The 14,128-nt window shown below is 37.1% G+C and overlaps 2 non-coding genes across 2 annotated transcripts; one reads left to right on the top strand and one right to left on the bottom strand.

Moving 5' to 3' along the window:
• The first annotated feature begins 2,118 nt into the window (after positions 1 to 2,118).
• On the top strand, positions 2,119 to 2,225 carry LOC112738480 (small nucleolar RNA R71). Its single transcript, XR_003169439.1, has one exon. It is a non-coding gene; the product is annotated as a small nucleolar RNA R71 (small nucleolar RNA).
• Positions 2,226 to 12,862: 10,637 nt separating this feature from the next.
• Positions 12,863 to 12,970, bottom strand: LOC112740093 (small nucleolar RNA R71). Its single transcript, XR_003171027.1, has one exon. It is a non-coding gene; the product is annotated as a small nucleolar RNA R71 (small nucleolar RNA).
• Between the last annotated feature and the right edge of the window lie 1,158 nt (positions 12,971 to 14,128).

Raw genomic sequence — 14,128 nt, 5'->3', positions numbered from 1 at the left:
TCACATACTTGAGGGTTGATGCCTACTATGTCTGCTAAGCTCCACCCAATTGCCTTCTTATGCTTCCTCAGCACATCAAGTAACTGCTCTTCTGGTTGAGAAGTAAGTTCCCTTGCAATAATAACTGGAAGCTGCTGCTCATCTTCAAGATAAGCATATTTGAGATGTGGAGGGAGGGGCTTCAATTCTAACTTTTGATCATGGGTAGGCTCTGGATTATCTGGAGCTTGTGAAAATGACGAAGTGCCCTCATTGTCAGTTAAGAAGGTCCCCACACTTGGACCTTGTCCAGTGTGCCTCTCTTCAAACTCTTCCTTGTGAACTTCAGCTATACTTTCATCTATGACATCACACTAGAAGATGGAACGATCTTCTGGGGGTTTGTCAATGACTCCATTCAGATTGAAGATTACTCTGCGGCCATCTATTTCAAAGAAGTATGTTCCTAAAAAAGCATCCAATTTGAATTTTGATGTCTTCAGGAATGGTCTTCCAAGTAGGATTGATGATGGCTTATCTGAATCATTATGGGGCATCTCCAAGATATAAAAATCAGTGGGAAATGTAAGCCCTTTAATGTTCACCAAAACATCTTCAGCAACTCCAGCCACTGTAATAATGCTTTTATCTGCTAACACAAAACGAGCTGCCGACCTTTTTAAGGGAGGGAGCCTCAAAATATCATATATAGACAAAGGCATTATACTGACACATGCTCCTAAATCACACATGCAATCATAAATTACTACATCACCAATAGTACAGCTAACTATACAAGGACCTGGATCACTACATTTTTCAGGTAATCCTCCCATTAAAGCAGATATAGAACTACCTAAAGGAATAGTTTCTAATTCATTAATTTTGTCTTTATGTATACATAAGTCTTTTAGAAACTTTGCATATTTAGGTACCTGTTGAATAACATCAAAAAGGGGAACAGTTACCTCGACCTTTTTGAATATCTCTACCATTTTAGGATCGGGTTCCAGCTGCTTCCTGGGCTTCCTTGCAAGTTGTGGAAATGGAATGGGAGTAGTGTTTTCTGTGGTGTCTGCGCCTTTTGGTGCTTCCTCCTGTGGTCAAGCTATTTCTTCTTCAGCTATGTCCTGTATGTCCTCTTCCTCTTCAACATCTTCTATTTCTACTACCTCTTCAGCTGAGGTGTATTCTGGTGGGCTTGATTCCTCCTGACTCCTCTCCTGCAGTGTGGTTCCAGACCTTAGGGTGATGGCATTAATGCCTCCCTTTGGATTGGGTAATGGTTGAGAGGGGATTCCAGTGGAGTTTGAAGGTTGGTTACTGGAATTTTGCGTTGATCCAATCTGTGACATAAGAGCTTGCAAAGTAGAGGTGAGACCATTCAGACTGGCGTTAATATTATTCATGTTATTTTCCATGGTCTGTTGTCTTCGCTCAAAAGATTGTAGTAGCTCTTCATTAGGAGATAAAGAAGAATGAGTAAATTGGGATGTCTGCTGTTGATTGTTTTGTGGTCCTTGGTTTTGTCTCAGGTGAGGTGCTCTGTAAGGTTGATTCTGCTGCCTGTTATTGTTATTATTCCACCTCTGATTTCCCTGATTATCTCTGCCTCTTCTGTTATTGTTGTCCCTCTAATTCTGGTTAGAATTGTCTTGCCATCCATGGTTATTATTTCCACTTTGATTGTACCCTTGGTTGGGGCGGTCATAGAAGTTATGAGTGGATGCCACCATGTTGTCTTCTTGTTGGAGCTGCGGGCATTCATCAGTGTAATGGATGTAATCAGCATAGATTCCACAAATTCTCTGTGGGACTAGTTGTTGGTTTTGCTGTGGTGGAGGAGCTTGCTGAGCTTGCTGTTGATTCAATTGCATCTGCTTTAGCAAGTTGGTCATCTCTCATATACTCTGAGCTAGAGCAGCAGTCTCTCTATTAGAGGATACTTCTGCAACGGCTTTTGAACGGCCTTGCTTTTGCTTGTGGTTCCTAGTAGATTCAGCTAAATCACTGATCAATTGCCAAGCCTCATCGGTGGTCTTGTACTTCTTCATAGACCCATTGCTAGCACTTTCCAATGTGGTCTTATCTTGGGGCCTCATGCCCTGTGTGATATAGCTAAGTAACACTATCTTGTCAATCCTGTGGTGGGGGCATGCTTCCAGAAGATTATTGAAGCGCTCCCAGTATTCAAAGAGAGTTTCATTGTCATCCTGAACAATTGTGGAAATATCCTTCCTCAGTTTATCAGTAACTTCAGATGGAAAGAATTTTTCCAAAAACTCCTTTCTGAGTGTATCCCAGTTGGATACATTTGCCAGAGGTTGAGTGTAGTACCACTCTCTTGCTTTTCCCTCGAGAGAAAACGGGAAAGCTTTTAGAAAAATTGAAGTTTCATCAGTACCATCACGCCTGACAGTAGAACAGGCTGCCTGGAAATCTCTCAAGTGCTTGATAGGCTCTTGAGCAGGTAGGCCATGAAACTTGGGCATCAAATTTAGCAGTGCGGTCTTTATTTCAAAATCTGTAGCTACCGCTGGATGATGCACTTGAAACGGTTGCATTGTAAAATCAGGGGCTCCTTCCTCCTGGATGGTAACTCTCCAAGCTGCCATGTCTTCTGCACGTAAAACAACCGAATTAGTAGAACGGGGGCTGGTTTCTTCCTCAAGTTCACTTTCAGATCCGCCCTCAGAGCGGACTAATCGACGCTGTTCTCACCTTATTCGTGAAATAGTCCTTTCAATTTCAGGATCGAATATTAGCAAGCGCGGATCAGGAAGTGAACGTGTCATTTGACGGAAGAAACATGGAGCTCATAGTAGCAAAATAAAATAAAATGCAAATAAATAAATTCTAATTAATAACTTTAGCACTCTATTGCAACTCCCCGGCAACGGCGCCAAAAATTGATGAGGTGCAGAAGTCGGTGAATTAAAAAATTATTAAAATAGTTACGTTGCAAGTATAGTTCTTAACTCACCAAAAATCTGCCTATCAATTTAGAAATATGTCACAGAGAGTTTAAATTAAAAATTACTGGGAGTTGGAGTCCCAGGTCGTCTCCCAACGAGTTGCAGAAAAGTGTGCTATTTTATTAATCAGATGTTCCAAGAAGTTGAGTTAACTAGAGGGAAAATTTAAAAAGAGGAAATTTAATTAATATGAATAAAAGCCTTGACTGGGAGTTGATTAGTTGGAATCTCTATTATTGATGGGATGATTTCAAGATTAAATTATAATTAATGGTTGCTCTATTTAGTTATCCCTTACTAGGTAAAGGAAAGTCAAACAAGTTGGAATGCTAGATCTATTCACGAGTTGCAACCCACTTAGTTCAAAGGGATTGGTGTTAGTGATTAAATAACAATCCAACAGTTAACCCAATTACAATTTTTCTTTCAATCCTTCCAACTCAAGAGTTCCTTTCAATCAACTCCCCATCAAGTGAGGGAACTACTCACTCATTGCAAATAATAAATCCATAACACATGAAAGGGAATTAAAAGAAGACATGATTATTGGAATGGAAAATAAATTAAAATGGGAGAAATAATCCTTGTATGAAATAATCATGAAAATATTCAAATAACAAAATTGAACAAAGCAAAGAACATGGAAGAATAAAACCAAGTTAAGAGAACGAACTAGAATGACGAAGTTTTGATGAGGAAATAACTCTTCTCAATGTTCCAATGCTAAGATCAATTGAAAATTAAATTTCTAAAACCTAGAGAGAAAAACCTAGAGGAGGAAAAACTAGATCTAAAACTGTAAACTGTCTCGAATGAATGTTGTTGTTTGTTTCTGCATATTCTCTGGCTCTAGTCTGCTGTTTCGGGCCGAAAACTGGGTTTAAATAAGGTCCAAAATTGCCCCCAGCGAAGTCTGCAGATTATGCAGATCGCATATGTCACGCGATCGCGTCGTCCATGCGGACGCGTCATTCGCGCTTTTCCTTGCCACGCGTTTGCGTCGTCCACGCTACCGCGTCACCTGAGCTTTTCCAATCCGCGCGGCCGCGTGAGCCATGCGGCCGCGTCACTGCGATTTGCTCTCCTTCGCGTTGTCGCGTGAGCCATGTGACCGCGTCACTTCTCGCTGGTTATCTCCTCAAATTCTTGTGTTCCTTCCATTTTTGCTAGCTTCATTTCCAATCTCCAACTCATTCATGCCCTATGAAGTCTGAAACATTCAACACATAGATCACGGCATCGAATGGAATAAAGGAGAATTAAAAATACATAATTAAAGTCTCTAGGAAGCAGTTTTCGAACATGTTATAAATTCAGGAAGGGATTATAATTTCATGCTAATTTAATGAATAAGTGGGTAAGGATCATGATAAAACCACACAATTAAACACAATATAAACCATAAAATAGTGGTTTATCAACGCATCGCCTTAAAATTTTACCCCCCAAATTGAAACAGAGAGTTGCACCAAAACGACGCTGGATTCGTGCATTTAGCACGATTCTGGTCGACGCGCACGCGTGCTTCATGCGTACGCGTCATCTCCATCTATCCCTCTTCACGCGTTTGCGTCAATGACGCTTTCGCGTCTTTTCAATTTTACCTTATCCACGCGCACGCGTGATCCACGTGTACGCATGGATTTAAATTCCCTAACCCCTGCTGACGCAAAAACCCTAGCCCCAGCGTCATTTTTTCCCCCCTCCCCAACGTTCCACCTCCATAATTCCCTAACCCTTTATTGTTCGTCACTCCGTCTCCTCTGAAGTTTTCTCCAGAGCAAAACCCAGCCTCCTCTTCACCTCTCCTCTCACCACTGTCCGCCACCCTTCTCCCTTCTCACCTCCATGTTCCTGCCCTCTATTTGCTACCCCTGTTTCCCCCTCTCGTTGGTCACCGTAAATTCGAGGAGAACATCACCGTCGTATGCCTGACACCTAGCTCGAGGAGAACGTCGTTGCCACGTGCCTTTCCCAGCCCCAGGAGAACATCGTCGTCAGAGGCAGAATCATCGTTGTTTTGTCACGTTAGAAGAGAATCGTGTTCATTGATGTCTTTGTCTTCGTCGTGAGAGTATGATCGTCTTCGTTGCAATCCAGTTTCTGTCACCAATTGTTCTTCATCATCATCGCCAGCCACTTCTCCATTGATCGTGATCTTCTTTCCGATAAGTCAGTCTTTGTAGTTTCTTCTCCGTTCGCCTGATCCAGCCTCCATGAGCATGAAAATCAATTTTTGATTCCATATATTATCAAAATTATAGCTAAAGATTGAGTATGAACATTTTTAATAGTTGTTAAACTAATTTTGTTATTTATTGTGCTGAGTTTTCTATTTACTGAGACTTTTCAGGTTATTGAGGCTTAGGGCATATTATTTAGTGTTTACTGAAGCTTTTTATGGAAAACTGCTAGGATGCTTATTGTTTTTTGGTTGTTGTGTTGCGATTTTACTATTGTATTGAGATTGTCCAGGAAGAATTTGTAAGTCAGTTTATTGAATTTTTGTTAGTTAGATTTTGTTGATGTACTTATATTTTTATGATTATAATTTATTAAGATTTTGTTACTGAGATTATTCTTGCTGTACTCAATTTTTTCTATTTTTTTATTATTTTAATTTTTTGAAATCTGCAGATATCCACAGGGATCCAAGCCCCCGGCGGATACGGGGTCCCCGTCACCCATCGTGGGGATGAAATGGGGATGGGGAGGGGAGGCAGGGGCGGGGGACATGTCCCTGCCCTACGGGAACCCGTTGCCATTCCTACTGCAAGCAATGAAGTACAACTAAATAGGTTATTGGTGGAGTGAGATAAAATGTTATTCTCCTCTTTTTTTTCTCCATTTGCTTCGCACTGCAATTGTAACTCTTACTCTTCTAACTCTTATTGCTTTTTATATTATATGTTAGTATATGGAGATGCTTTGCTTGTTTTGATAATTAGTTGATAATCAATTTTTGCTTTTAATTTGTTTTATTTGTATGGTAGTTGAGTTTTTGGAGAAGAGCTAAGTGTTTGTACTCTTTTACTGTATTATAGTTCTATCACTTATTAATAATTGGATTTGTTTTCTTTCAAAGCTTTTTCCCTTTTAATTTTTTATTTATGGATGACCTATTTCTCTGAGGGTGTTTAATTCAAGCATAGGTAACAGGTGCCTTATTTCTTTTACTGCCTTATTTTTTTTCATGGATGACTTATTAGATGCAGTCATTTTTGTTTTCTTTATATGTGACTTAAGTAGTAATTTATAATGTAATAAAATATTATGATTCCAATTGAGAGGCTTTAGCTTATGAGTTGATGAAGTGATATATTAGTGTATTACATTTAATGGTTGATAATTAATACGTAAATATTTTATTTCACTTTTTTTATACTGTTTCAAATTTTAAATCAGGCACCTCTTATTTTTCCATGTGTGTTTATTTGAAGCATAGATACTAAGTGTTTTTATTTAAAAAAAAATATTTTCTGTCTTCTGGTTTGTATTTTGTTTCAATTTTTGGCAATTTATCACATTTTTTGTTTTTTCCTTCCATTTTATGCTCAGAAAAAAAATTGATTCTGTTATTTGTAACTCCTGTTGTGATTGATTTTATATGTTAAATTTAGATTGGATGACTTTTTTTTAGTGAGGGAAAATTTAAACTTTTTTAGCCATTAAAAGACTTATTGAAATCCTTTTTTTATCCATTCTTTATGAATTTGTGATTCGTTGCTGATAAAGCAAGCTTTTATTTTTCTAAAAATTATGAGACAATGTGTATGATACAGTTTTTGAGAATTTGTTTTGATGTTTACAGGTTTTTGTTGTAGAAACTGTGTATGATACAGGCAGCATAGATCTAAACTGTACCGCATATAAAGTAAGTGTTTGGATGACATTTTATCCAAAAGCGATCCAAATCGCATCGCAAACACCCTTAATAATACAAACATAAAATTACAACAATTGACACACACATATACATATATAATTACAGCTATAGTAATCACTAATAACATACACATATAGAATTACAACTATAATAATTACTAATAACACACACATATATATACAAATATATATAATTACAATTACAATAATTACTAATAACACACACACGCACACACGCGCGCACATATATAATTAAAATTACAATAAACACACACACAGACATTTGCAACTATAATAATCACTAATAACACACATATACACACAAACACAAACACACATATATAATTACAATAACAGACACACACACTTATATGCACATATGTAATTACAAATACAATAATTACTAATATAACATGCGCACACACACATATATACACAAATATAATTACAATAATTGACATACACACATATACGTATGCACACATTCTAAAATTTTCTGGGCGTGCGCACGCACACACCTCTGTGCGGCTGCACACGTTTTGTTTCTTAAATTTTGCTTATTTTTCAACTATTCTCCCCAATGTTTTGAAAACCAGTTTGGACCGGCCGGTCGAACCGTGAACCGGACCTAAAAACGACTCGAGCAATCAGCAAAATCGCAAAATTTGAAAACCAGAATTGAACCGGTGAACCGACCGATAATCGGTCGGTCGAACCGAACCGTGACCCGGCCGGTTTTTTGGCTGGCAATAAAACGCTGCCATTTTCTGCCTCTGAAACCCTAAATGGCTAAATCGGTTACCAAATGTCCAAATCGCTAATTGCCTTCTCTACTTCTCATTCATCGAGCTTCACTAAAGCTGCTTCAGAGGTGAAGTGAACTGAGAACTTGAGAAGTGAGAAGTGAGAACGCCTCACTCTCACACGGGTCGAGCCACCACCGTCGAGCCACCGCAACATCCGTCGAGAACTGAGAACGCCTCACTCTCACACAGGTCAAGCCACCGCCGTCGAGCCACCGCAGCAGCTGTCGAGAACTGAGAACGCCTCACTCTCATCGTCGTCCCTTCGCTGTCTCCCACTCTCCCTATTGCATGTTCTGTTGAAGCCTTGAAGGTGCCTTCGAGCTTCCAGAGTTCCAGGTAATATTTTTTTTAGTTATGATTGTTTGATTCTGATGAGTTTAATTGAGTATTTCTTTGAATCTTTGATTTTGTTAAGCTCTGTGACAGTCACATGATGAACACCGAAACTATAAACTTTGAAACTCTGTCTCCTTATTTTTTTTCTTTGAACTGTGTAGTGTGAAACTGTGAACTGATTCAAGATTCAACTGATCCTGCTAAACAGAACTGTGAACTTTGGTTAATAATTGTTGTTTACTGAGTAGTGATTACTGAAACTGAACTGATTTTGCTTTGTTTACTGAACTGGATTTTGTTGTTTGTTGAATAATTGTGAATAATTTTGAAAAATTTTGGATGTTTTTTGTTTACTTAACTGATTTCACTCTTCCTTTTCTTCCTATTGGCGCTCTCCCTCTTCCGTTTCTCTTCACCTTCCCATTCACTCTCGCCTCCAATCCAGTAACTATCTAACTAACTACTCTCCAATTTTGTTCCACTTATTTATTTATTATCATAATTTGATTGCATGGTTGTACTCTGATATTATTTAATTGAAGCTAGAACTATGCTTTTGGATTGTTCAGATTCTTAATTTGATATGGGATTAGGTGAAATTTGTGTTGATTTTTTGCCTTTATTCTATTTGCTACTGCACCTTCTACAAATGGAGATATTGGGGTTGAATTACCTGGTGATCAGGCAGAGATTATATTCATGGGGACCGGAACTACTGAAGGGATACCTAGAGTTAGCTATTTGACCAATCCTCTAAAAAAATGTTTGGTACAATGAAGAAAAAAACAATCTTTGTGGAAAAAATAATTAAGATTTTGCTGCAATGGAAGTGAATGTTCAGGGTTTTGTTAAGATTTCTATATTTCATGATTGTTGTAGGTATGTTCAAACTTCAAAGGCTGCTCAGCCGGGCAATAAGAATAGGAGACTTAAACATATAAAGACTGCTCAGCCGAGCAAATTGGTAGAATATTTTTTAACATATAAAGACTTGCTAGAACACGTACAGGATTACAGTAAGCAGATGATGAGCGGATAATTTATACGCTTTTTGGCATTATTTTTAGTATGTTTTTAGTATATTTTAGTTTGTTTTTATTATGTTTTTATTAGTTTTTATTCAAAAATCACATTTCTGGACTTTACTATGAGTTTGTGTGTTTTTCTGTGATTTCAGGTATTTTCTAGCTGAAATTGAGGGATGATGAGCGGATAATTTATACGCTTTTTGGCATTGTTTTTACACAGTTTTTAGTATGATTTAGTTAGTTTTTAGTATATTTTTATTAGTTTTTAATTAAAATTCACATTTCTGGACTTTACTATGAGTTTGTGTATTTTTCTGTGATTTCAGGTATTTTCTGGCTGAAATTGAGGGACTTGAGCAAAAATCAGATTCAGAGGTTGAAGAAGGACTGCAGATGCTGTTGGATTCTGACCTCCCTGCACTCAAAGTGGATTTTCTGGAGCTACAGAACTCCAATGGCGCACTCTCAATTGCGTTGGAAAGTAGACATCCAGGGCTTTCCAGCAATATATAATAGTCCATACTTTTCCCGAGTTTAGATGACGCAAACTGGCGTTGAATGCCTGTTTCATGCTGCATTCTGGAGTCAAACGCCAGAAACAGGTTGCAAAGTGGAGTTAAACGCCAGAAACAGGTTACAAACTGGCGTTCAACTCCAAGAGAAGCCTCTACACGTATAAAGCTCAATGCTCAGCCCAAGCACACACCAAGTGGGCCCCGGAAGTGGATTTCTGCATTATTTACTTATCTCTGTAAACCCTAGTAACTAGTTTAGTATAAATAAAACTTTTTACTATTGTATTTACATATCGGACGTTTAGTTCTTAGATTATGGGGGCTGGCCATTCGGCCATGCCTGGACCTTATCACTTTTGTATTTTCAACGGTAGAGTTTCTACACTCCATAGATTAAGGTGTGGAGCTCTGCTGTTCCTCATGAATTAATACAAAGTACTACTGCTTTTCTATTCAATTCAAACTTATTCCTATTCTAAGATATCCATTCGCACCCAAGAACATGATGAATGTGATGATTATGTGATGCTCATCATCATTCTCACTTATGAACGCGTGTCTGACAAACACTTCCGTTCTACATGCAAACAAGCTAGAATGAATATCTCTTAGATATCTAATACAGGAGACCGAGTCCGAGATAATAAAGTCTTCGTGGTATAAGTTAGAACCCATGGATGGCCATTCTTGAGATCCGAAAAGTTTAAACCTTGTCTGTGGTATTCCGAGTAGGATCTAGGAAGGGATGGCTGTGACGAGCTTCAAACTCGCGAGTGCTGGGCGTAGTGACAGACGCAAAAGGATAGTAAATCCTATTCCAGTATGATCGAGAACCGACAGATGATTAGCCATGCAGTGACAGTGCATTGGACCATTTTCACAGAGAGGATGGGATGTAGCCATTGACAACGGTGATGCCCTACATAAATAAGTATTTCTATCCTAGTTTATGTTTTATTTATCTTTTAATTATTAAAACTCTATAACCTTTTGAATCCGTCTGACTAAGATTTATAAGGTGACCATAGCTTGCTTCAAGCCGACAATCTCCTTGGGATCGACCCTTACTCACGTAAGGTTTATTACTTGGACGACCCAGTGCACTTGCTGGTTAGTTGTATCGAAATTGTGAAAAAGAAATAAAATTATGAACGTGCGTATTAAGTTTTTAGCGCCGTTACCAAGGAATGAACGATCACGATTTCGTGCACCAAGTTTTTGGCGCCGTTGCCGGAGATTGTTCGAGTTTGGACAACTGACGGTTCATCTTGTTGCTCAGATTAGGTAATTTTCTTCTTGTTTCAACTTTTATTTTGTTTAAAAAATAATTTTTCAAAAATTTTTCAAAAATTTTTTCTGTGTTTTCGTTTTTCTAAAAATAAATTTTCGAAAATCCAAAATAAAAAAAATTTAATAAAATCATAAAATCAAAAATATTTTTGTGTTTCTTGTTTGAGTCTAGAGTCAAGTTTTAAGTTTGGTGTCAATTGCATCTTTTTAATTTTCTAAAAAAAATTATTTTCGAAAATTTCATGCATTGCATTCTTCATGATCTTCAAGTTGTTCTTGGCCAGTCTTCTTGTTTGATCTTCATATTTACTTGTTTTGTGTCTTTTCTTGTTTTTCATATGCATTTTTGAAATATTAATGTCTAAAGAATAAAAAAATTTTAAATTTGGTGTCTTGCATGTTTTCTTTTCTTGAAAACTTTTCAAAAATAAGTTCTTGGTGTTCATCTTGACATTCAAAGTGTTCTTGGTATTCATCTTGACATTCATAGTGTTCTTGCATGCATCACATGTTTTGATCCAAAATTTTCATGCATTGAGTCTTTTTGATGTTTTTCTCTTTCATCATTAAAAATTCAAAAAATCAAAAAAAATATCTTTCCCTTATTCTATCATAAAATTTCGAAAATTTGGGTTGACTTTTTAAAAAATTTTTCAAAATTAGTTGTTTCTTATGAGTCAAATCAAATTTCATTTTAAAAAAACTCTATCTTTTTCAAATCTTTTTCAAAAAAATCAAATCTTTTTCATTTTTCTTTCATAATTTTCGAAAATTTCAAATTGATTTTCAAAAATCTTTTTCTTATTTCTATTTCATATTTTCGAATTTAATACTAACAATTAATGTGATTGATTCAAAAATATTAAGTTGTTACTTGCCTATTAAGAAATGTTCAATCTTTAAATTTTAAAATCATATCTTTTAGTTTCTTGTGAGTCAAGTAATCAACTTTAATTTTCAAAATCAAATCTTTTTAAATTTCTTTTCAAATCTTTTTCAAAATAAATTTTAATCACATCTCTTTCAAAATCAATTTCAAAATCTTTTCTAACTTCTTATCTTTTCAAATTTGATTTTCAAATCTTTTTCAATTAACTACTTAACTTTTTGATTGATTCTTATCTTTTTCAAAACTACCTAACTAATTCTCTCTCTCTCTAATTTTCGAAAATCTCTTCCCTCTTTTTCAAAATTCCCTTTTTTTTAACTAATTATTTTAATTTTTAATTTAATTTGATTTCAATTTTAATTTTTGAATTTTAACTTTAATTTTAAAATATTTTTATTTTATTTTATTTAATTTTTTGAATTCTTCTCTTCCTCACCTCCTTCTATTTATTTATTCATCTACTAACACTTCTCCTCCACCCAAAAATTCGAACCCCATCCCCCTCTCTGTGTTCGAATTTTTCCTCTTCTCCTTCTTACATTCTTCTCTTCTTATACTTGCATAAGGAATCTCTATACTGTGACATAGAGGATTCCATATTTTCTTTTGTGTTCTCTTCTTTTTCATATGAGTAGGAACAAGGATAAGAACATTCTTGTTGAAGCCGATCCTGAACCTGAAAGGACTCTGAAGAGGAAGCTAAGGGAAGCTAAAGCTCCACTCTTTGGAGAAAATATGACAGAAATTTTCGAAAAGGAAGGAGACATGGCCGAAAATAATAACAATGCAAGGAAGATGCTTGGTGACTTTACTGCACCAAATTCCAATTTACATGGAAGAAGCATCTCAATCTCTGCCATTGGAGCAAACAATTTTGAGCTTAAACCTCAATTAGTTTCTCTGATGCAACAAAACTGCAAGTTTCATGGACTTCCATCTGAAGATCCTTTTTCAGTTCTTAACTGAATTCTTGCAGATCTGTGATACTGTTAAGACCAATGGGGTTGATCCCGAGGTCTACAGACTTATGCTTTTCTCGTTTGCTGTAAGAGACGGAGCTGGAGTATGGTTGGACTCTCAACCTAAAGATAGCCTGAACTCTTGGGATAAGCTGGTCACGGCTTTCTTAGCCAAGTTCTTTCCTCCTCAAAAGCTTAGTAAGCTTAGAGTGGATGTTCAAACCTTCAGACAAAAAGAAGGTGAGTCCCTCTATGAAGCTTGGGAGAGATACAAGGAACTGACCAAAAAGTGTCCTTCTGACATGCTTTCAGAATGGACCATCCTGGATATATTCTATGATGGTCTGTCTGAATTATCTAAGATGTCACTGGACCATTCTGCAGGTGGATCCATTCACCTAAAGAAAATGCCTGCAGAAGCTCAAGAACTCATTGACATGGTTGCAAATAACCAGTTCATGTACACTTCTGAAAGGAATCCTGTGAATAATGGGACGCCTATGAGGAAGGGAGTTCTTGAAATTGACACTCTGAATGCCATATTGGCTCAGAACAAAATATTGACTCAGCAAGTCAATATGATCTCTCAGAGTCTGAATGGATTGAAGGAATCATCCAACAGTACTAAAGAGGCATCTTCTGAAGAAGAAGCTTATGATCCTGAGAACCCTGCAATAGCAGAGGTGAATTACATGGGTGAACCCTATGGAAACACCTATAATCCCTCATGGAGGAATCATCCAAATTTCTCATGGAAGGATCAACAAAAGCCTCAACAAGGCTTTAATAATGGTGGAAGAAACAGGTTTAGCAATAGCAAGCCTTTTCCATCATCCACTCAGCAACAGACAGAGAATTCTGAGCAGAATCCATCTAGCTTAGCAAATATAGTCTCTGATCTATCTAAGGCCACTTTAAGTTTCATGAATGAAACAAGATCCTTCATTAGAAATTTGGAGGCACAAGTGGGCCAGTTGAGTAAAAGAGTCACTGAAACTCCTCCTAGTACTCTCCCAAGCAATACATAAGAGAATCCAAAAAGAGAGTGCAAGGCCATTGATTTAACCATCATGGCCTAACCTACAAGGGAGGGAGAGGACATGAATCCCAGTGAGGAAGACTTCCTGGGACGTCCAGTGATCAACAAGGAGTTTCCCTCTGAGGAACCAAAGGAATCTGAGGCTCATCTAGAGACCATAGAGATTCCATTGAACCTCCTTATACCATTCATGAGCTCTGATGAGTATTCTTCTTCTGAAGAGAATGAAGATGTCACTGAAGAGCAAGTTGCCAAGTACCTTGGTGCAATCATGAAGCTGAATGCCAAATTATTTGGTAATGAGACTTGGGAAGATGAACCTTCCTTGCTCATCAATGAACTGAGTGATCTGGATCAACTGACATTGCCTCAGAAGAAACAGGATCCTAAAAAGTTCTTAATACCTCGTACCATAGGCACCATGACC

The sequence above is a fragment of the Arachis hypogaea genome, chromosome 13 (assembly GCF_003086295.3).
Source record: "Arachis hypogaea cultivar Tifrunner chromosome 13, arahy.Tifrunner.gnm2.J5K5, whole genome shotgun sequence".
NCBI lineage: Eukaryota > Viridiplantae > Streptophyta > Magnoliopsida > Fabales > Fabaceae > Arachis > Arachis hypogaea.
Note: the sequence above shows the minus strand (reverse complement) of the source record. Positions and strands in the feature narration are given on the sequence as shown.